General features: G+C 40.9%; 1 pseudogene; it reads left to right on the top strand.

Annotated features, from left to right (window-relative positions):
- Nucleotides 1-1,278: 1,278 nt before the first annotated feature.
- Nucleotides 1,279-5,364, top strand: LOC149110069 (uncharacterized; annotated as a pseudogene).
- Nucleotides 5,365-25,674: the final 20,310 nt, after the last annotated feature.

Here is a 25,674-nt window from a genome sequence, read left to right as displayed (position 1 = left end):
TCGAAGTGTACATAATCTCACTCGCGGAGTCGCAACTTACCCGTGAATGGATAATGGAAATCAAAAGAGAAATGAGACTCTCCCAATGGTTGGAGAGACCGAGACCCGTCCCGTTCAAGCAACTCATGATTGATACCCTACCTCTCATTTCCGATTACAGAGCCACTGGGATCGTCTCCCCACTGAGATACAGACCCATATCGTTCGACTTCGGGAGTCCCAGTCCCTCATCGAGAGGCGCGAACGTGAATCGTGGAGAGAGCTTTGTAACGAGATACGAACCTTTGCTAAGGTCCAAGCTAGATGGGGACTAGGGGCACTCCAAGTCAAACTAGAGACATGTAAACTGAAGCATTGCCCTCAAGCCCTGGTTCCAGGGACACATCAAAAAAAGCATATGATCGTGTCGGGTTTCTACAGAGACGCCCAAAATGTCAAGCGAAAAATTTTTTTAGGATACAGTTTTAACGGTGCTTACTACCGCATCGATGACGTTAAGAGACTTTCACTCTTTTAGAGTCACTGGGATCGACTACCTCCTGAACTACAGTGCTACATCATGCGTCTAGCCAGGAATCAAATCCTATTCGAGCGAAGAAGAAGAAAAAATTCACGACGTCTTCTCAAGGAAATAGTAGAATACGGCAAACTGAAAGAACAATGGGGCATAGGGCACATTAAGATAGTTCAATGTCGAGAAGGTGATTGCAGATATATGAAAATATACGGATGTTACATTGACATTGACGATAAACCCAAAAAAACGTTTTTATCCGACTCTATAAAAGAGGCCAAGAGACGCGGCCCCATAGAAAAGACTTTCCTCTACCCTGATCGCTCCACTAAGTATGCTCATAATAGGTGGTTAAGAAAGCGTTCCCACTCTCTTACAGAGTCACTGGGATAGGCTACCGGAAGAACTAAAGTGTTACGTGATTGACCTAGCAACCTGGCAGTGTGTACGCGATCGAAGGAACAATAAACCATTGAGTCGACTTCACAGAAGAATCTTGGATTATGCCGAACTGAAAAGACAATGGGGCTACGGCCACATACAAATTAAAAGACAGAAATACACATGTAGATCAAATTACGGAGGCAGATCTCATTTCTCGGCTTTCTATGGTTATTATGTCAACAAGCGTAACGAGAAAAGGAGACTCTATTTAGGATTTAGTTTCATAAACGTGTTCTGTCTCTTAGAAGGTAAAAAAGCGTTATTGTCAGACACTTTGCTTGGAAACCTGGCAGTAAAAAACTGACCAATAAAAAACGTTGTGTTCATTGTCTTCACAGAACAGACGGACCCACGACGAAGCCTTCCCATTCGACGATGACGATGACGACTGGATCTTCGATCCGGCTCTCGACCGAGTGATGATCCAAACCGGAGGTGGTAGTACAAGACCCCTCCTAGAATTTGAATTAAGACCCGTAGGCGCTCGACGTAACTGGCGAAACGTCCTCAACAAACAACGGTTCGAAGCCACGCTCAGACAACACAGAGACGTGACTCCCACGGACAATCTAGGCCAAGAATTGACTCAGGCCCTTCAACGATCCGTCGAGCAACAAATCGCTCAGGATCCTACCCTGACACCCAACTCCACGGTCCATTTCACCATGCAGTCCAGTGCCTTCACACACGCCTTTCAATCCACCACTTTCACCGTGCGAGAATTCGAAGAAGGGAGTGAAAGACTAGACACTTATCTCCAGTCTCTAGCGGCCAAACTCAACTCCAACGAAGAATTCACCCCCGACGACACGTTTACCATGGAAACCACCTTCATACGCACCCCGGGTCGTGGGCGTGGGAACGGAAAACGATACAAACCGAGTTGTGCCGCCGTACGGGGAATCGTCAAACGGTCGCGCGTGACCATCCAAAACAAAGACAATCTATGCTGCGCTCGCGCTATCGTCACCATGAAAGCCCTGGTAGACGCTGACATGAATCCGCGAGACCAAGATTACCACAATCTGAAACAGGGGCGGCCCGTCCAAGAGCGATTGGCCAAAGAACTCCACCGGCTAGCCAACGTCCCCGAAGGACCTTGTGGCATTCCCGAACTGCAACAGTTTCAGGCCGCGTTACCTGGGTACCAACTCAAAGTCCTTTCCATCGATCCGCCACACATGCTCATCTACGCGGGACCCGAACCCTCGGACAAGATCATCCGTCTCATCAAAGAAGACAGTCACTACGACGGATGTAACTCGTTTAAAGGGTTCCTAAGCAAATCCTACTTCTGCGACGAATGCAATCGAGGCTACGATCACGATGACTTTCAAAATCATTCCTGCAACGGTAAATGGTGCACCGCCTGCAAACAAAAAGACTGCCCCGATTTCATCGAAAAAAAACGACCCCTAGCACGAGGCAAGTTTCCTGCACCCACCTCGATCTGTCGATTGTGCCACAGAAAATTCTCCGGAGCCCAATGCTACAACTACCACCTGCAACGCCGGAGCCTCAACATCCCATCCATCTGCGACACTTACAAAAAGTGCCCAGACTGTTGCCACGTCTACGAATCAAAACACAGGACTGGACGAGGAGGTGACCGTCGTACCCCCGATCACAAGTGCGGATGGGGCGAATGCCACATCTGCGAAAAGAAAGTCTTTCTGCCGACGCACCGATGTTACATCCAACGCATCCCCGAAGACGAAGACGAGCCCAAAAAGAAACGCGTGTCGCGCGACGAAGTCAAAGGGCGACCCTTCGAAGAACCCGAACCCAATGATCCAGACACGCGAGTCTGGGTAGCCAGAGATCCGCCCCTTCAAGTGTACTGCGACTACGAAGCCATCACCGACGCCGAAGGGAATCAGACACCCATTCTACTCTGCCTGGAAGACGATGAAGAGGAGCAATTCTGCTCCTTCTACGGTCCCAACTGCACCGCCGACATGTTCGACCCCCTCGAATCCCTCGCCGTCGACGTGGACGGAGACGATCGGAACGTCATCGTCCTCTTTCACAATCTCAAAGGCTACGACGGGATGTTCATCCTGCAACACTGTTACGCCACGCATCGAGAAGTCACAGACCAAATCACCGTAGGCACCAAGATACTGTCCCTAAAATCCGACAGACTGACTTTCAAAGATTCCCTGTGCTTTCTCCCGTTCCCGCTGGCCAACTTTCCAGCCACCTTCGGAATCCACGAACTGTGCAAAGGATTCTTCCCGCACAAATTCAACACCCTAGACAATCAAGAGTACGAAGGACCCATGCCGCCGCGAGACATGTACGATCCCGACGGCATGTCCGCCAAAAAGAAAGCCGAATTCGAACACTGGTACCAATAGAAAGTCAACGACAACTACCATTTCGTACTAAGACAAGAAATGGAAGCCTACTGCGAGTCGGACGTCAAACTCCTCAAAGCAGGCTGTCAAAAGTTCCGGCAAGAGTTCAAACAAAAAGCGGACTTTGACCCCATGGAGAAATGCGTCACCATCGCCTCCGCCTGCAACCGATTCTGGCGCAAGAAACTCGTCCCGCTCAACACCATCGCCTCCAGACCCCCTCGAGGATGGCACGGCGCCCGATCCAATCAGTCCGTCAAAGCCCTGAAATGGCTAGCCTGGCAAGAACACTCGTTACAACACACCGACCAAGGCGATCGTATACGCACCGTGCGAAACGGAGGTGAAATCCGACTAGCCAATCAACTCGTGGACGGATACGATCCAACCACTCGAACCGTCTACGAATTCCACGGATGTCTATGGCACGGATGTCCTCGCTGTTTTCCGATCAAACGAGATAGATATCCCATCTGTCACACCGATAGAACCCTACACGAAGTCTACGAATCCACACTACGCAAACACGACCTTCTCAGTCGCCAAGGCTACCAGCTCTGCGTCAAGTGGGAATGCGACTGGGACATGGAGGTCAAAACCGACCCAGATCTCCGCCGGTTTCTAGACACGTTCGAAATCGTCGAACCGCTCCAACCCAGAGAAGCCTTCTTCGGAGGGCGCACGAACGCCATCAAACTGCATCACGTGACCGACGTGGCCCAAGGAGAAAAAACCAAGTACGTCGACGTGACGTCGCTCTACCCCTGGGCCAACAAGGAAGGCGAATACCCCGTAGGACACCCGCAAGTCATTGTCAACCCCGAAGATCAAGACATCCACCACTACTTCGGAATGGCCAAAGTAGACATACTACCACCTCACGAACTTTACCATCCCGTTCTACCCCTCAGGCACGGAGGTAAACTCACCTTCCCACTCTGCCGATCGTGCGTGGAACACGAAATGACCAAACCACTCCTAGAGAAATCGCATCGTTGCCCTCACACGGCCGAGCAACGCACGCTACGAGGGACCTGGTGCACACCCGAAATCCAGAAAGCCGTTGCCGTGGGATACACGCTCAACAAAATACACGAAGTCCACCATTTCCCGCCAGAACAACGCCGTAAAGGACTCTTCGCCGATTACGTGAATACCTGGCTAAAAATTAAACAGGAATCCGCTGGCTACCCGAACTGGTGTCACACCCCCGAAGACAAGGCACGCTACGTGCAACAATACCAACAGAAAGAAGGCATCGCTCTCGATCCGACCATGATCCAGAAGAATCCAGGACGCAAAGCCACCGCCAAACTCATGCTCAACTCCTTCTGGGGCAAGTTCGGCGAAAACCTACACAAACCCACCACCCAAGTCGTCTACAGCGCAGCGCAACTCTTCGAACTCGTTTCCAATCCCCTCAACGACATACGACAAGTCAGAATCGCCAACGACGAAGCCCTAGAAGTCGTCCACGCCGAACTCAAAGACAATCAACCCGATAACGGACGAATCAACATCTTCGTCGCCGCTTTCACCACCTGCTGGGCTCGGCTCAAATTATACAGCTACCTGGAACTGTTAAAACAACAAGTTCACTACTTTGACACCGACTCCGTCATCTACTCGCACAAACCAGGTCAAGCCGATGTTCCGTTAGGCGATTACCTGGGCGAGATGACCAACGAACTCGACGACGGCGATTTCATCGTCGATTTCACTGCCGCTGGACCCAAAAATTACGGTTACAGAACCCACCAAGGCAAAGTCTGCTGCAAAGTCCGAGGCTTCTCACTCAATGTACGAGGATCACGCCAACTCAATTATGATGTCATGCGACAAAATCTACTCGACGAACTCACACAACCTCTCGAGGATGAACGACGCAACATCAATGTCGTCAACCCCAACTTCTTCTGGAGAAACCCAGCCACCAAACATCTCAAAGTCATCACACGGACTAAACGCTACGGACGCGTCTTCGACAAACGCGTCGTTGACACGAACACTTTCATGTCGTTTCCATACGGATACACACCAATGTAATTTTTACTTCCTGTAGTCAATAAAAATCAATTTTGAAACTCACTTCCTGTCTATCTCCTTATTTGGGCATGCACGTGACCTGTGACGTCACGGGCGCCATGTTTTGCCTACCTGGCGGCCATCTTGGATTTCCAAATTTAAGAGAATGTATGGGAAAAAAGTGGTCACGTGGTATAATCCCTGCACGCTGATTGGTTACGGCCCCAACAAGCGTATATGACTACTCATGCAAAGTAAGATTGCTTTTTCTCTCCGGCTGAGGTTTTGTTAAGAGAAGAGGTTTAAGAAGAAAACAAAAATACTAAAAGAGTATTCTTCCTTAGTGAATCATGTATTTATGTATTGCAGAACACTTCACCTGTCTCTGAACATTTGTTTTTAAGCAACAAGCGAGAATCTAGTCCGTACATTCTTTCGAGGACAAGATACTTAACTCTCACACTAACGGTGAATCATTTTAGAGTAGAAAACAGACAAAAGTCACTCAGGTTGGCGGCAGGCTTCTTTCAACCAGAAAAAACAGATTAAAAATGCATCGCGCTTTGAAAACAGGACTGATTAACGGAGCTCGCCGAAGGATCCTGAGCGGGGACATCACCGACTCACAAGACAAGTGTATAGCGTCGAAGTCTCGTCATAATTAATTCAAAGCAAAGCATTCTCTTGTAGAAAACGCTAATATTCTTTGCCACATATATAACTTGACTTTATAGAGTACTGAACAAAACATTCGCTTCAAACATTAGAGCCGGTTTTATTAAGCGACTAAAGATCTAGAATCTAACCTCAGAAACAATTGGCCCTTGTTATCAGAGAAGACAGCAAGAGAAAAACACAATAGAAGGAAACAGTGGACATGATCAATAAAACGATTCATTTCGTAGGCTTTAAAACTTTAAGCCAATATTATCTTTGAATATGATAATGTGTCGTTATTACTGGTAATATATACAAAGAGCTGTCTGGTGTTATGGCTGGTTAGTTAAATAAAACAAAATGAGCGAGTTTTTATAAACAGGCCTTTGAAAATTCATTAAATATCAAGGGATGTACCGTTAATATACAACCAATTTGGTAAAATGTGTTATTGATATTGAGGTGATGTTCATAAATTTCTGTTCGTCAGTTTGCCTAATCGGGTGTCCGTGAAGACAAATGCCCCGCCACGGCTTATTTCCAGCGTTATTCCTTGACCAGACGTTAAAATTTTGGTCAGCTTTGGTTTTTAATGTTATCTTAAAACTCTTATTCAACCCTGGAATCACATTCGAATTAAACGTTCCTCTTGAATTTCTGTAGTCGTCCTGTGGTGTGTTTTATGATTGTTTTGCCGAAATAATTCCATAATTGCATCCCTAACACGCGAGACAAGTTCAGGAATTGGAACTTTTCAATGAAAACTCGATGTATTTGAAGTTGTCATTTGCAAAACAGTTCTGCGCCAATTTTTAACTCGTCGTTGAATGAATATTTTCCAGCTCCGTAGGTTTTACTTAGCCAATAATTATCATTTAGCTGATAATATTTCGATCATCATTGTTAATTTAGACAAAGAGCTCTTCCAATTGTTGTCTCAGGTTTGTTATATAAAACAACATAAATTTCTGTATAAACAAATCACAATTTATTAAACATCAAGAGGTACACTGTTATATATCCAATTTTGGTAAAATGTGCTATTAATATGCAGTGATGAAGTGCTTCAGATGATGTCAGTTTCTATTCTTTAGTTTATCTCAATGGGCGTCAAGCAAAATGTACCGCCATATCTCAATCTCTCGGTCAGACCTTAAAATCTTGTCAGAGTCGGTTCTTAATGTACTCTCAACTTACAACCAATCCTGAAATCAGTATCACATTCGCATTTAACGTTCCTCTGCAAGCTCCGCAGCCTCCTAAAAGTTTCGCCTCCCACGATCGATGTGTGTTCGGATGGTTTCCCCGAAATATTACGATAAACACTCGCTCGGATGCCCTTGTCCCGGGCCATCACTCTTTTTCAGTCGAAGTGAGCTATTGCGAGTGTTTCAGAGGTTGAACTCTTCTGATTTTCCATGCGGAGAAGTTGCATTTATCAGGACGTTGTACGGCTGGGTATTTTTTCGCTCGTAAGTAGCTTTCGAGCCTGCATGGCGAGTGAGGCATCTTACCATATATCAAAGAATTTTCCGCGTCAAAAATTATTATTTCTGCATCTCGCAATGGAAGCCTCCGTTATTATACAAAATTCTTATACTGTCTTCTTTCAACGGTAAAATAGAGTGATTTTACTACATTTTTTTTTCACGCAAAATCCTTTTTAGCAAATTTCGGCCTTGTCAGCCTTGCGGTATATCCTTAGATTGCTGAATTTAGTTTACACTGGAAAACGACACTTTGTTATACCGGTGACTTCGATTGATAGTGTCGATAGTCGAAGTGTATCAAAACACCACACTTTTCCGGCGTTGCTTGTCCCTTTGAACGGCGTTTTAGTTGGAACCGACACTTCGTTAATTTTTTTTTTCAGACTGATGGAAGAATCACCATAAACAAAATGGAGTCCTTAATTTATTTCGCAGTAACCCTAGCTACCAGGGAATTTACTTCTCAGCTTACAAGGAAAACTTGTTGACAGGCGAGTCACCTTTCCCCCAAATAAACTTAATATTGAAAATGTGTGACATGGTTCTGCCAAACGTATCTTCATATTTTTTAGGTCGTGAAAACTAATGAAGCGTCAAAAGAGGAGTCTTTCGGCCACAGCTATACTGTTGTATTACTCAGAAACTGAAAGTTTAGAGTAGATTAGATAGATTAAATAAGCGAGCGTGGCCTCGTTGTTGTTTCTTTGAGCAGGCACTTTACACTACATCTCGTGAACTTCAACCTTGAATCACTTGTAAGCGAATCTGCAGCGGTAGCAGCATTCAGTTTCCTTTATAAAGATCTTAATAGTCGCTTATACATCGGGAATCGTAATCGAGCATCTGCATTATTCCGAAACTGAGACTCGTTCAGTGCAGCATGTAAAGAAAGATTGCTTTTATTCTCTGAGGTTTTGTTAAGAGAAGAGGTTTTAGAACAAAACAAACCTCTTCGAAAAGGGATTCTCCCTTAGTGAATTATGTGTTAGTATTGCCTAACATATATAGTCTGTCCTTAAACATTTGTTTGTCTTTTTGCAGTTGAATGCCATCAAGCAATTAGCAAGAACATAGCCTTTATATTTTGTTGTAAACCGGTGACACTTCTCTCTCACACTAACAATAGAACACTTGTAGTAGAAATAATACAAGATGTATGCTTGGGTGGGTAGCAGGTTTCTTTGAACTAAGCTTCTCTTAATTTACTTCATCTCCTTCACGCTTTGAAAACAGGACCGATTAACAGCACCTGCCGAGGGACTCCAAAAACACTCAAAGGGCTCAACAGACAAGTGTATAACATTGATAATTTCCCTCGTCGACGCCTCTTCATGATTAAGACAAAATACAACATTCTCTCGTACAAAAGGGATTCATCCCCAGCCGCTTCTATATAACTTAAAAATGTGCCGGACACAACACCTGCCTAAAAACATTAGAGTATAACGTTATCAAGCATCTTAAGTTTTAGAATCTCACCTGAAGAGCAATTGACCCTTGCTACCAGAGAAGACAACAGGAGGAAAACACAAAAATAGGAAACGGTAGACATGATTGTTTCCTGAGGAAACACTATTAAAGTCAGCAAATAGCTACGTTTGAAGAAAACGACACGTTTGTGGCAGTTTCCAATTGAAAAACGGATCAGTGACAAGTTTCCACTCATGTAGGTTTTAATACCCAACCGATAATTATCATTTAACAGATGATATTTTGTTATCATTGGTAGTTTAGACAAAGAGTTGTCTAGTGTTGTGGCTGATTAGTTAAATAAAGCAACATACGTCGTAATAAACAGGTGAAAACTTATTAAGAGTCCCTGTCCATAAAAATGGAAAATAACTCGGCAAGGGTCAAAAATTCGATTTCGCTCATATTTTCATGGTAGATAGGCTAGGACATGGCAAAAACTACTGGATGGTTTTTTTGGCAAAAAATCCTTTTATTTCAAAGAAATATGCAAATTACCAAATTCCGTTAAAATCGTCATTTAACGCACCATTTTATTACACAAGTTTGAGAGCCTCGCATGCAAACCACATCATTCTTCCGTCTTTAAAACACTCAAATATTTTTGTGCAATGTTTAAATGTGTACTGGGTTGATTTTAGGGAATGTTGCGTTGTCTTTTTGGGTGCAAAATAATTAAATTTCGAAGACATGTACTTCATTCACTTAAAAGTACTTCGTGAATATAATTAATTTTCACTATGTGCGAAACCTTCAAATGGATCAAGCATCTGGCGGTTGAATTGCAGAAGGATGGTCTACAGATTCCTGTAAAAATTTCTTTGGGCAAATGATTGTGAGCGACGCGAGAGCTTTTCAAAGTACGTCAAAATTGCAAATATTTGACCATCCGTCGTCAAATTTCAATTTACGGGTTAGACGTATATTTTAGCATGCGACACATGATTTGACCTATGTTAAATTGAAATAGACACAGAGCTGATAATTTCGAAATGTTCTAACCTCATTTGCTGTAAAAGGCAGGTGCAAAACCGATTTGACGTGTTTCTCTCACCATTCGTCGCACACAAAGGAGAAGTTTGCTTTTGTTTACATAACGTCCGATGTACATCGCCAACTGTCAACTTATTTAACGGTCGAATACCAAGAATCTGTGACCCTCTTTCGACATATATGATCACCACTGCATCTAAGTCTAAAACGGCTAAGTCATTTGTAGATAGTTGCTTACTTTGCACTACACCAAAATATTACGTTTGTTCATCATGGTTTGATGGCTTGAATCTTTGCTTGGAGCGGTTCCTTGTTCGTCACGCAATGTTGTCATCCCATTTTAGGGGGTAGGGGTAAGACAATTTCTATCCTAATACATAAGGCTCCGTAAGGCTTGGAATCACTGGGAGCACACAATCGCGTTGAGTAGGAAGAGATTGAATTAAGAAATGAAAAGAATGAACAGTTTACCATTGCCCCTGTTGTTATCTTTTACTCGACCACCGCTACCTACATGCCCTACGTAATACTGTAACACTAAACTCATACCTAGGTCTTTTCGCGCTATGCAATTATTTTTGGTTTACATGTAATACAGTGGGCTACCCTCGGGGAAATGGATGGTGACCGCTTAATGGGGCTAGCCGCTTAAATAGAGGTTGGTGTACCTTGAATATTTAATTTTTCACTGTCGGGCTATAAATTACTTGGTGAACATTCAAGACAATCATGATAGACGTGTGTTTGAATTATCACTCGTCATGCACCTTCAATTTCAGACTCTTATCTGCCATCGCCCTTTCCAGAACAAAGTTCTTAAATTTTGGGTGGCCGCTTAATAGGGGTAAAGACAATAATGAAACCCTTATCGGAATGACCAAATGGTGGCCGCGGAGGTAACCGGTCAATAGGTGTTTTATCTATAATATTTTACTGACGATAATTTTGGACTGTATTGACAACAACATACCAATGCCTCGCCACTAGCAAACAAAATACGCCAAATAAAATGGCATGGCCAGGGCTATTTACTCACGTAATTACTAATTAAATTTAGTCTGTTTTTCTCACGAATTAGACACGTTGTGATTTCCTATTTTTATTTCAGCCAGTTCTTGCTGCATTGATCTATAATTTGCTTATGGCGATTTTCTTAAAATTCTAGTGAGTACAGGCACTAGCTTTATCAGCTGTTGTCTGAAACGTCAAAACGTACAAGAGACGTGATGTGGACCGACGCCACGTACACTATAGAACGCGATTATATAAATATGCACATATTATTATATATATGAACAAACAGATGAACAATGATTAAATTGTTTCGGTTATGCCGAGAGTACTCTGTACAAAATAGATCAAAATGTGCAGCATATGCCGTGACAGCATTGCGTGACGAACAAATAACGGCTGTAAGATTGTGCTGCGCCGACACGCTTATCAGCAATGGTCAGCAATCGATCAAAAGCGATATTTTGGCGAAGCGTAAAGCAAGCAACTATCTACAAATGACTCAGCCGTTTTAGACTTAGATGCAGTGATGTTCATAAGCGCAGAAAGATGGTCACAGATTTATAGTATTCGACCAATAATAGGTTGACAGTAGGCGATGTACATCGGACATTAACCTTGTGTAAACAAAAGCGAACTTCTGCTTTAAGTGCGACGAATGGTGAGAGATCGACTACTAAGAAACACGTCAAATCGGCTTTGGACCTGCCTTTTACAACAAATAAGGTTAGAACATTTCGAAATAATCAGCTCTGTGTCTATTTCAATTTATTATAGGTCAAGTCGTGTGGCACATGCTAAAATATACGTCTAACCCGTAAATTGAAATTTGACGACGGATGGTCAAATATTTGCAATTTTGACGTACTTTGAAAAGCTCTCGCGTCGCTCACAATCATTTGCCCAAAGAAATTTTTACAGGAATCTGTAGACCATCCTTCTGCAATTCAACCGCCAGATGCTTGATCCATTTGAAGGTTTCGCACATAGTGAAAATTAATTATATTCACGAAGTACTTTTAAGTGAATGAAATACATGTCTTCGAAATTTAATTATATTGCACCTAAAAAGACAACGCAACACTCCCTAAAATCAACCCAGTACACATTTAAACATTGCACAAAAATATTTGAGTGTTTTAAAGACGGAAGAATGATGTGGTTTGCATGCGAGGCTCTCAAACTTGCTTAATAAAATGGTGCGTCAAATGACGATTTTAACGGAATTTGGTAATTTGCATATTTCTTTGAAATAAAAGGATATTTTGCCAAAAAAACTATCCAGTAGTTTTTGTCATGCCCTAGCCTATCTACCATAAGAATATTAGCGAAATCGAATTTTCGACCCTTGCCGCGAAATTAAGAATTTGTCTGATTTTTACAGGCAGGCACTCTTAATTAGATATCAAGGGCTGTACCGTTATATGACCAATTTTGGTAAAATGTGTTTTTAATCAAGCATAAATTGCCTGAGGTAATGTTAATAAAGTTCTGTTCTTCAGTCAACCTAATGGACCGTGAAGACAAATGTACCGCCATGGGTTATTCATAGCGTTGTTTTAAGACTGAGAGAATGACTTCAATATAAGTGGCTGTGAGCAGGCCTACTAATCGTTAATTTTTAATTTGCGCGCATTCATAATTTTCTTTATTGTAACATACAGTAAAGGATTGGTTCAAGCTTAGCTTGCGTATATCGAGTTATGGATGCACGCGGGCAGTTTGGTGAGTACAAAAGCAACTCTAGCTTCTTGAGTGTTCACCAAACTTCCCAAGTGCATCCATAACTCGATATACGCACAGCTAAAAGCATGAATCAATTCTTTTATAACATGGTGACAACAACTTGTGCGCCAAAACATGTTTTATTTGTGATTGACTACAAAGTTCTCACAATGCACGGTGAAGGAAAACAAAGGTTATTAGGATCCTAACACGCCACAATTAGTTGACCAAAAGTTTAACGAAAACGCTTAGTCTGGTTTCTACAATTGTCAGGGAAAAATTCGCTAAAATGTAAACAAACAAAGTCAAAAAACTCAAGTTTAAGTAAACATCTTAGCCGGGCAAAAGTCAAAGGTTCGAAGTAGGATTTGGATTCTTCAGAATAATCTTCACATTGCCGAAACTTAAACAAAAGGAACTTGCACTAAACTCGACGGAAATTTTCTAGCTAAATTGAAACTGCACGCGTCATGTTCTATACGCGCGGCCATGCGTACATAAAGATTTCGTTCATGATTGGTCATTCATGATTAATATTCTTTTCCGTCAAACATTTATTGAACATAGTGAGCTCTCAGGTCGCTAGGCAACGGCGGAGAAAACTGTTTTGCTATTGTTTTGCAACACGAGATAGTTAGCAATGAATTTATTGAAGAGCTAAGAGAAGTGGGTGAAAATGTGAACACTAAACCCATAGCATGCGCACTGAAAGAACGTTTCTGTGAAGTGAAGAAGTTGATAAACGACAGAAAAAAATGGCCAGATCTGCCGTTGCGTAATCGATCATTTGCCGACTGCTACAAGAAACCTCCAATGGGTAAAACTACTAAAACTACTATCGGCACCATAATAGTGAGGATAGGGCGAAACTGCAGTGATAACAATACTCATTCAACTTTATGAAAAATCTTGATAGTCGCTTATACATCGCAAATCGTAATCAAGCGTCAACATTGCATATTCCGAAAGACTCGGCCGACACGGCATGCAAAGTAAGATTGCTTTTTCTCTCCGGCTGAGGTTTTGTTAAGAGAAGAGGTTTAAGAAGAAAACAAACCTCCTAAAAAAGTATTCTTCCTTAGTGAATCATGTATTTATGTATTGCAGAACACTTCACCTGTCTCTGAACATTTGTTTTTAAGCAACAAGCGAGAATCTAGTCCGTACATTCTTTCGAGGACAAGATACTTTACTCTCACACTAACGGTGAATCATTTTAGAGTAGAAAACAGACAAAAGTCACTCAGGTTGGCGGCAGGCTTCTTTCAACCAGAAAAAACAGATTAAAAATGCATCGCGCTTTGAAAACAGGACTGATTAACGGAGCTCGCCGAAGGATCCTGAGCGGGGACTTCACCGACTCACAAGACAAGTGTATAGCGTCGAAGTCTCGTCATAATTAATTCAAAGCAAAGCATTCTCTTGTAGAAAACGCTAATATTCTTTGCCACATATATAACTTGACTTTATAGAGTACTGAACAAAACATTCGCTTCAAACATTAGAGCCGGTTTTATTAAGCGACTAAAGATCTAGAATCTAACCTCAGAAACAATTGGCCCTTGTTATCAGAGAAGACAGCAAGAGAAAAACACAATAGAAGGAAACAGTGGACATGATCAAAATAACGATTCATTTCGTAGGCTTTAAAACTTTAAGCCAATATTATCTTTGAATATGATAATGTGTCGTTATTACTGGTAATTTATACAAAGAGCTGTCTGGTGTTATGACTGGTTAGTTAAATAAAACAAAATGAGCGAGTTTTTATAAACAGGCCTTTGAAAATTCATTAAATATCAAGGGATGTACCGTTAATATACAACCAATTTGGTAAAATGTGTTATTGATATTGAGGTGATGTTCATAAATTTCTGTTCGTCAGTTTGCCTAATCGGGTGTCCGTGAAGACAAATGCCCCGCCACGGCTTATTTCCAGCGTTATTCCTTGACCAGACGTTAAAATTTTGGTCAGCTTTGGTTTTTAATGTTATCGTAAAACTCTTATTCAACCCTGGAATCACATTCGAATTAAACGTTCCTCTTGAATTTCTGTAGTCGTCCTGTGGTGTGTTTTATGATTGTTTTGCCGAAATAATTCCATAATTGCATCCCTAACACGCGAGACAAGTTCAGGAATTGGAACTTTTCAATGAAAACTCGATGTATTTGAAGTTGTCATTTGCAAAACAGTTCTGCGCCAATTTTTAACTCGTCGTTGAATGAATATTTTCCAGCTCCGTAGGTTTTACTTAGCCAATAATTATCATTTAGCTGATAATATTTCGATCATCATTGTTAATTTAGACAAAGAGCTCTTCCAATTGTTGTCTCAGGTTTGTTATATAAAACAACATAAATTTCTGTATAAACAAATCACAATTTATTAAACATCAAGAGGTACACTGTTATATATCCAATTTTGGTAAAATGTGCTATTAATATGCAGTGATGAAGTGCTTCAGATGATGTCAGTTTCTATTCTTTAGTTTATCTCAATGGGCGTCAAGCAAAATGTACCGCCATATCTCAATCTCTCGGTCAGACCTTAAAATCTTGTCAGAGTCGGTTCTTAATGTACTCTCAACTTACAACCAATCCTGAAATCAGTATCACATTCGCATTTAACGTTCCTCTGCAAGTTCCGTAGCCTCCTAAAAGTTTCGCCTCCCACGATCGATGTGTGTTCGGATGGTTTCCCCGAAATATTACCATAAACACTCGCTCGGATGCCCTTGTCCCGGGCCATCAATCTTTTTCAGTCGAAGTGAGCTGTTGCGAGTGTTTCAGAGGTTGAACTCTTCTCATTTTTCATGCGGAAAAGTTGCATTTAGCAGGACGTTGTACGGCTGGGTATTTTTTTTTGCTTGTAAGTAGCTATCGAGCCTGCATGGCGAGGGAAGCATCTTACCATATGTCATACAATTTCCGCTTCAAAAATTATTACTTTCTGAATCTCGCCATTGAAGTCCCTGTTATTATACGAAATTCTTATACTATCTTCTCCCAACGGTATACTAAAGAGATTTCATTGTATTTTATTTTCAAGCAAAGAAATCCTTTTTAGCAAATTTCGGCCTTGTCAGCCTCGCGGTATATCCTTAGATTGCTGAATTTAGTTTGCAATGGAAAACGAAACTTTGTTATACAGGTGACTTCGATTAATAATGTCGATAGTCGAAGTGCTTTGAAGCACCACATTTTCCAAGCGTTCCTTTTCCCTTTGAACGGCGTTTTAGTTGGAACCGACACTTAGTTTGTTTTTTTACAGGCTGAAGGAAAAATTATAAACAAAATGGAGTCCTCAATTTATTTCGCAGTAACCCTAGCTACCAGGAAACCGTTACTTCCTTGCTTACAAGGAAAGCTTATTGACAGGCAAGTCACCTTTCCCCCAAGTTAACTGAACATTGAAAATGTGTGACATGGTCACGCCAAACGTATCAACATAACTTTTGGTTCGTGAAAGCTAATGGAGCGTTGAAACAGGAATGGATCGGCCACAGCTATGCTGTTGTATTGCTCAGGAAACTGAAAGTTTAGAGTTTAAGCGAGAGTGACCTCGTTGTTGTTTCTTTACGCAGGACACTTTAGACTAGATCTCATGAACTTCAACCTTGAATCACTTGTAAGCGAATCTGCAGCGGTAGCAGCATTCAGTCTCCTTTATAAAAATCTTAATAGTCGCTTACACATCGGGAATCGTAACCATAAGCGTCAGCATTATTCCGAAACTGAGACCCGCTCAGCGCAACATGTAAAGAAAGATTGCTTTTATTCTCTGAGGTTTTGTTCAGAGAAGAGGTTTTAGAACAAAACAAATCTCAAAAAGGGATTCTCCCTGGTGAATAATGTTTTAGTGTTGCCAAACATATATAGTCTGTCCTTAAACATTCGTTTGTCTTTTTTTGCAGTTGAATGCCATCAAGCAATTAGCAAGAATATAGCCTTTATATTCTATTGTAAACGAGACACTTTTCTCTCGCACTAACAGTAGAACACTTGTAGTAGAAATAATACAAGATGCCTGCTTGGGTGGGTAGCAGGTTTCTTTGAAGTAAGCTCCTCTTAATTTACTTTATCTCCTTCATGCTAGCTTTGAAAACAGGACCGATTAACAGCGCCTGCCGAGGGACTCCAAAAACACTCAAAGGGCTCAACAGACAAGTGTATAACATTGATAATTTCCCTCGTCGAAGCCTTTTCGTGATTAAGACAAAATAGGACATTCTCTCATACAAAGGGGATTTATCCCAGCCGCTTCTATATAACTTGTCTTTAAAATGTGCTGGACACAACACCTGCCCTAAAGAATTAAAGTTAAACGTTATCAAGCAACTCAAGTCTTAAAATCTCACCTCAAGAGCAATTGGCCCTCGCTATCAGAGAAGACAGCAGGAGGAAAACACAAAAATAGGAAACGGTAGACATGATTGTTTCCTGAGGAAACATTATTAAAGTCAGTAAATAGCTACGTTTAAAGAAAACGATACGTTTCTGGAAGTTTCCAATTGAAAAACGGATCAGTGACAAGTTTCCACTCACGTAGGTTTTAATACTCAGCTGATAACTATCATTTAACTGATAATGCTTCGTTATCATTGGTAGTTTAGACAAAGAGTTGTCTAGTGTTGTTGCTGGTTAGTTAAATAAAGCAGCATATGTCTTGATAAGCAGGTGAAAACTCATTAATTAGATATCAAGGGCTGTATCTTAACATGACCAATTTTGGTAAGATGTGTCAGTTAATCAAGTATGAGCTAGTGTGAATTACCTGAGGTGATGTTAATAAATTTCTGTTCTTCAGTCAACCTCATCGACCGTGAAGACAAATGTACCGCCATGGGTTATTCATAGCGTTGTTTTAAGACTGAGAGAATTACTTCAATATAAGTTGCCGTGAGCAGGCCTTTAATCGTTAATTCTTAATTTGCCAAGCATATGTGGCATGGTTCTGCCAAACGTAAATATAAAATGTTTTGACGCGCGATGGTCTGTATTATTTAATGGTTTGCACTTTGTATTGATCCTAAACGAAAGTCGAGCCTTTGAACGGAGAGTGGCCTCATGCCGGGCTGTTTAGTTTTAGACAGAACAGTTTACTCTGGGTCTCATGAAATACAACTGTCAATCATTCGTAAGCGAAACTGCAGCGATAGGAATTCTCATTCAACTTTATGAAAGATCTTAATAGTCGCTTAAACATCGGAAATCATATAATCAAGCGTCAACATTGCATGTTCCGAAAGACTCGGCCGACACGCATGCAAAGTAAGATTGCTCTTTCTCTCTGAGGTTTTGTTAAGAGAAGAGGTTTAAGAAGAAAACAAACCTCCGAAAAAAGAATTCTTTCATTAATCATATATTGATGAATTGTGTAACAGTTCACCTGTCTTTGTACATTTGTTTTTAATTAAGCAACTAGCGAGAATCTAACTCGTGTATTTTTCTGTAGACGAGGTACTTTACTCTCACACTAACGGGCGAGATCACTTTGTAGTAGAAAACATGCAAAAGTCACACAGGTTGGTGACAGTCTTCTTTGAACCAGAAAAAACAGATTAATAATGCATCGCGCTTTGAAAACAGAACTGATGAACGAAGCTCGCCGAGGGATTCTGAGAGACTCCACCGACTCAACAGACAAGTGTATAGCGTCGAAGTCTCGTCATAATTAAGACAAAGCAAAGCATTCTCTTGTAGAAAAGGCTAATATTCTTTGCCACATATATAACTTGACTCTAAAGGCTACTGAACACAACATCTGTCTTCAAACATTAGAGTTTTGTCAAGCGACTAAAGATCTAGAATCTAACCTGAGGAACTATTGGCCCTTGTTATCAGAGAAGACAGCAAGAGAAAAACACAATAGAAGGAAGCAGTGGACATGATAAATAAAACGCCTTAAAGTGACTGCGCGATGCAGTTAGTGAGTTCATATGCGCCAAGACATCATTTGGCTGTGACTGCGCGATGCGGTTCCAGTTAAAGACCCACATTTCACCCTTGCCCACCATAGAGTCTCCAGTAGCTCAGTGGTTAGAGTATCCGACTAGATCACGGAGGCTCGTGGGTTCAAATCCTATCTGGAACTCGGAATTCTTTTCCGAGTTGATGTTTCTACCTTGAAAATTTCTACCTTTAAAACTTTAAGCCAATAATTATCATTGAATATTATAGTATTTCGTTATTATTATTACTATTGTTATTCATAAATTTCTGTTCGTCAGTTTGCCTAAACGGGTGTCAGTGAAGACAAATGCGCCGCCATGGCTTATTTCCAGCGTTATTCCTTGACCAGACGTTAACATTTGGTCAGCTTTGGTTTATAATGTTATCGTAACTCTTATTCAACCCTGAAATCGCCTTGGAATTAAACGTTCCTCTTGAATTTCTGAGGTCCTTCGGTGGTGTGCTTTATGATTGTTTTGCCGAAATAATTCCATAATTGCATCCCCAACACGCGAGAAAAGTTCACGAATTGTAACTTTTCAATAAAAACCCGATGTGTTTGTACTTTCCAGTTGCAAAACAGCTCTGCGCCAATTTTTAACTTGTTGGTGAATGAATATTTTCCAGTTCTGTAGGTTTTACATCGCCAATAATTATCATTTAGCTGATAATATGTCAATCATCATTGGTAATTTAGACAAAGAGCTGTTTCTAGTGTTGTGGCTGGTTTGTTATGTAAAACAAAATAAATGTCTTTATAAACAAATGATAATTCATTAAATATCATGCCAAGAGGTACACTGTTATATAATCAATTTTGGTAAAATTTTATATTAATATGCAGTGATGAAGTGCCGGTTCAAATGATCTAAATTTCTATTCTTTAGCTTATCTCAATAGGCGTGAAGCAAAATGTATCGCCATATCTTAATTCCAGCGTTATCCCTCGGTCAGACCTTAAAATCTGGTCAAAGTCGGTTCTTAATGTACTCTCAACTTACAACCAATCCTGAAATCAGTATCACATTCGCATTTAACGTTTCTCTGCAAGTTCCGTAGCCTCCTAAAAGTTTCGCCTCCCACGATTGATGTGTGTTCGGATGGTTTCCCCGAAATTATACCATAAACGTTCGCTCGGAAGCCCTTGTCCCAGGCCATCACTCTTTCAGTTGAAGTGAGCTATTGCGAGTGTTTCGGAGGTTGAACTCTTCTTCGGTCTGTTATCAAAAGAGTGATAACAAAATCGGACGACCGCACCGCGGGAGTCCGATTTGTTTCTCACGAGTATGATTACAGTCCGAATTGGACCACACGAAGTCTTATGACCAATTAATCATAAAAATTAATATTTGCGAGACAAGAAGAATAGCCAAGCTATGAAAGAAAGGGAAAATTTACATTAAGATATCTACAAAAGAGAAATAAACATTCTAAGGCCACCGCGCCTCCTACCGGCAATTAGAAGCCAAAAACACAAAAGCTAGACTTGCCACAAGTCGACCTTTTCTTAATCCTTGACTATTTATCTCCCTCGAGCGAAGCAAGAGGATAATCTTCGAGCGACAAAGTCGCGAGGGCGAGCGCGAGCGCGAGCGACGTAAGTCGCGAGAGGTCGACTTGTTTCACTTGTAGGGATGTGAATCAGATCGTGAATGTTTGGCGCGAAAAACATGATTGACATTTTTCACTTTCCATGTGCTCCGCGGGCGATCGTCGCGAAAGCATCCCATCAAAAAGTTTACGAGAGTGCGAGTACTGTTCCCTAACTCAAATAAATTTATTTGTGTAATGTGGAGTATGTAGTCAGCAGACAAACGGCAAAAGCTGTTCCATTGAGTAACCCCTCCTCAAGAGACAAAACCGTGTTTATACCGATCGAAAATTATTTTAGTCTAGATTAACCAGCTGTCGAACAGAGAGCTGCCTGACAATTGCTACAAACTCATGTAGATCTAGCTTGTACCGACAAAAATCCGATTTTACTAAAGAAGGCGGAATAAGTCGGGGAGAACCTTAATTCTGTAAAACTCTCTTGATTAAATAACGTTGAGAATCGAAATCGCAACGAACGGGAGAGAATAAAAGCGCTGTTCCCAAGAGTCTTTCATCCATCGACGATCGCTTTCAACATGGTTAAGTCGGTAAAACGGCCAATGCAAATTTGTTGTGATGCCCTTTCTTTGTAGAGAAGAAACTTGGTCATTCATTAAATTAACTGAAAGTGCAACAATTACACAAACTGCAGGAACGGCTCTCTTCTTCTTTGAAAGGTCCAAACTTAGTTAATTCTCTCAAACGATCCGGATCACGCAGGAGCTCAAATCGCGTCCGTAATTAAACAAACACGTACTGGTCGCATAAATAGCCTTCCACTGCTTTTCCCTGTCCTTCTTTCAAAGACTTGAAATTAAGTTGGATAGACCATATTCAATTGCTTCCATAAAATTCATATCCTTAAGTATATATCCGAGAACAAAAGCTAAATGAAAAAGATTTTTGAACTCAGCAGACATTTGCTCTGCGAGTTGTGTTGTTGATCGCGCGCGGCGTCATGACGTATAGTCAGTACTTGATTGTTCATTGGTTAATGTGTATTGACGTCACCGGCGGAAAAATTCACCGATAAAATTTTGCGCGCTTTAAGTGGGAAAAGTCCTTTTGAACGGTGAAACAAATAGGCCAGAGAAGAATTATTGGAAAGCTCTGCACGTGCATTATAATCTTTGTACATTTCTTTGCAAAAACAACAACAACAACGTGAAATGACGGCCAAGTTCTGCGGCGTCAAAGGAACGTTGACGGCGACGGCTAATTTTTCGCATTTCCATTGCAAACTTCGTTGGTCAAATATAAATTCATTTTTTACAAGGCGTCGTCCTCGGCGTCGTCGTCGTCGTTGCTTAAGCTCCCTTAATGGTGTCACGATGACGCCGAAACGTCGGCTCTTAACCTTAATATTCGCTTGCCGTTATCTAATATTTCGATCATCATTGGCAATTTAGACAAAGAGCTGTTTCTATTGTTGTGGCTAGTTTGTTAAATAAAACAAAATAAATGTCTTACAATAATTCATTAAATATGAAGAGGTACACCGTTATGTAACCAATTTTAATTTGGCGAAAATGTGTCATTAATATGCAGAAATGAAAAGCTTAAGGTGATGTTTATAAATTGGTGTTCTTCAGTTCTTCTCGATAGGCGTAAAATGTACCTTAAAATCAACCCTGAAATCACTATCACATTCGCACTCAACGTTCCTCTTGGAGTTCGGTAGTCAGTTCTAAAAAATCGTCTCACGATGTTTGTTGATGGCGTCTCCGAAGTAATTCCATAAACGCCCGCTCGGATACCCTTGTCCCAGGCCATCTCTCTTTTTCAAAGTGAGTTATTGCGAGTGTTTCAGAGGTTGAAGTCTTCTTATTTTCCATGCGGAGAAGTTGCATTTAGCAGGACGTTGTTTAATACGGCTGATGGGCATTTTTTTCGCTTGTACTAAGTTTATAATTTTCGAGCCTGGCGAGTGAGACAATGGAAGCTTCTATTATTATACGAAATTCTAGTATACAACACTGTATCAGCGGTATAATAAAGTGATTTTACGGTATATTTATGTGCTTTTCAGTTAATTCCAGCCTTGCAGTATATCTTAGCTCGCTCAAATTAGCTTCCAATGGAAAGCGGAACTTTTTCTTATACAGGTGACTTCGATTGATAACGTCGGCTTTCGGAAGTTGTCTCAAAGCAGCAGGTTCGTCCTCCTCCTTTGAACAGCAGGGACGGTATTCACCAGATAAATCGCTATCCAGTGCGATGTGTTAACAAAACAAACCGCACTATCTACCGGATAGTGATCTATCCGGTGGGTAGCGTTATCCACCTTTAGAACAACCCAGGCCAGGTGACTTACTTTGTAGCTTGCAAGGAAAGCTTGTTGGCAGGCGAGTCACCTTTCCTCCAAATAAATGGAATATTGAACACGGTGGTATGGTTCTTTTAGACGTACATGTATGTACGTAACGTTTGGCTCGTGAAAGCTAATGGAGTGTTAAGAGAGGAATCACTCGACCACACGACCAAGTTTGTTTAAATTAATAAGATTGCTACAATCCTTGTATTGCGCGGGGACTGAAAGGTGAGACTTTAAGCTAGAGTGGCCTCGCTCGTGATTGTTTCTTTAGGTTGTTTCTGCAGCGGTAGCAATACTCATTCACCTTTATAAAGATATTAATAGTCGCTTACACATCGTAAATCGTAATTAAGCGCCAGCATTGCATGTTTCGAAAGAGTCGACGGACATGGCATGTAAAATAAGATTGCTTTTTCTCTCTGAGGTTTTGGAAAGAGAAGAGGAAAAAGAAGAAAACAAACTTTCTCTCTCAGTGAATTATGTTTTAAAGTGTTTTCTAATATATGTTTGACTTTTTTTTTTACGGTTGAATGCTATCAAGCAACTAGCAAGAATGTAGTCCGCGTTTTCTATTGTATACAAGACACTTTTCTCTCACACTAACGGCGGAACACTTGTGATACAAATCATAAAAGATGCATGCTTGGGTGCTAAATATAAGTATTATTCCAAAGAACATAACACTGCTGTTCCGACCAATTCCTTAGCACGCTTCAATGTAATCAAGAAATGCATGAACAAATTTGACTGCCTTGTTAATAAAATGCCTTGTATTCAAGATCTTAAACCAGCACTGAAAGTACAGTCTGACTCTCTTCGTGCTAAAGTATTCATGTAATAAGCTTCGTACTCTTTTATGCAAATTCGCTTCAACTTAGCCTCTTGACAAACTGCTTTTTATCTTTAATTATGTAACCTCGGTTTCCATCACTTATATTTCTTGTCTCATGTATTTCCAAATCGTTTCTTATAACATTTTTTAGAGTGTGTTGGACACATCACTTGCTTAAAAGCATTAACAGCTGAACATTATCAAGCAACTAAAGTTTTAGAATCTTACCTGAAGAACAATAGGTCCTGTCTATCAGAGAAGACAGCAAGAGGAAAACACAAAAATGGGTAGACATGTTCGTTTCCTGAGGAAAGACGAGGAAAGTCGGCAACTTGCTACGTTGGACGGAGCTGCGATAAGTTTGTGTTTTCCAATTTCAAACAGATCAGTGTCAATTTTAACGTGTTTGTGAATAAGCTTCCGCTAACGTAGGTTTTACTGAGCCAATAATTATCATTTAGCTGACAATGTTTCGATTATCATTGGTAATTTATATCTGTCTGTAGTGTTGTGACTGGTTAGTTAAATAAGGCAACGTATGTGTTTATAAACAGGTGAAAACTCACTAATTAGATATCATGGGCTGTATCGTTATATGACCAATTTTGGTAAAATGTGTTATTTCTCAAGTATCAATTTCCTGAGATGATGTTCATCAATTTCTGTTCGTCAGTTTGCCTAGTCGGGTGTCAGTTTCAGTTTTAGTTTTCAGTTCAGTTTTTTATTATCGCACACTATTTACAGAAAAACAACTTAACGTAAGATGTTTACAATGATATAGGAAAAATAAATGCAGATAGAAATTAACTAGAAGAAACAATATTTAATTGTCTACAGTGTTTAAAGTAGCCAATGAGCTTTCGAGTTGGTCACTGTCATGTAGATATAAGTCGGCGTTGGCCGCATGCTAAGTTAATTTAAATTGATATTTACATTAAAGACGATATTGTTATCATGAAAGAAGAAAGACATACATAAATGTAAGCTAAAGTCAGTGAAGACAAATGCGCCGCCATGGCTTATTTCCAGCGTTATTCCTTGGCCAGACGTTAAAATTTTGTCAGAGTTGGTTTATAATGTTATCGTAACTTTTATTCAACCCTGGAATCACATTCGAATTAAACGTTCCTCTTGAATTTCTGTAGTCGTCCTATGGTGTGTTTTATGATTGTTTTCCCAAAATAATTCCATAATCGCATCCCTTACAAAAGAGAAAAGTTCACGAATGGCTGCTTGGTTAAATAAGGGAACATATGTCTTTATAAACAGGTGAAAAATCACTAATTAGATATCATGGGCTGTACCGTTATATGACCAATTTTGGTAAAATGTGTTATTTCTCAAGAATGAATTTCCTGAGATCATGTTCATCAATTTCTGTTCTTCGGTTAATCTTGTCGACCGTGAAGACAAATGTACCGTCATGGAGTATTCATAGTGTTATTTTAAGACTGAAAGAGGTACTTCAATTAAGTGGCTGCGAGCAGGCCTATTAATTGTTAATGTTTAATTTGCCCTGCAGTTGAAATTGACGCGCGCGCATTCGTAATTTTCTTCATTTAACATACAAGCCCGTGTTTTCACGAGAGATGTTTACCTTGGTTTTGTTTTAACTTTAGTGAAGTGAAATTTTTAATCGTGTAATCACAGTAGCAAACCTCGGTAAATGGTGGCAAAATCAAAAGTAAGCCAGCCTAAGTTTGTCGACAGTTGAACGCCTCCTCAGGCATGGTTTAGCTCAGTAACCGACGGCAGCCGAGTAAAAGCAGACGTTGTCGCGGGATCTTGGCAGCAAGTGTCCGCGCGTGCAGCGCGTAAAGAAGAGAAAAATAGACAAAGATTCCTCCTAATGTAAGTAGGTTTCAAGTCAGCGGGCAAAAAAGTTGAATAAACTCAAAGAAATTCCGGACTGCTGTTTCCCGTTCATCGTCAAGTGCCAAAAGCCTTTTCCGTGGGGGGATACTCCCAAAAAAGTTGGGTGGGGGTGTGCGGCCCGTTTCCCAAAACCCTTACCCTATATATGACCAAAATGGCCAAAATCAGCTAAAATTGATACCCTATTTATGACCAAAGCGGCTGAAAAACCATACCCTTTGAGGCCGCACATACCTATATAGCTCATATAAGGGAGTCCCCCCCCCCCCCACCCCCGGGCCGTTTCCTTTCTGTTAGAAGCTCAGTAGCTTAGTAGCAGTGTACAGGCAGGCGCAAACAGAAGAAGACCTACCACAAATAGAGAAAAAAAAATAATTGAGGTCTATGGAGAAGAAAAGCAAATGTTAGAATTTAAAGCA

Source organism: Orbicella faveolata, unplaced genomic scaffold (assembly GCF_042242905.1).
Source record: "Orbicella faveolata isolate gen_17 unplaced genomic scaffold, um_ofav_v1 contig_24, whole genome shotgun sequence".
Classification (NCBI taxonomy): domain Eukaryota; kingdom Metazoa; phylum Cnidaria; class Anthozoa; order Scleractinia; family Merulinidae; genus Orbicella; species Orbicella faveolata.
This window is presented reverse-complemented; position numbering and strand designations above follow the sequence as displayed.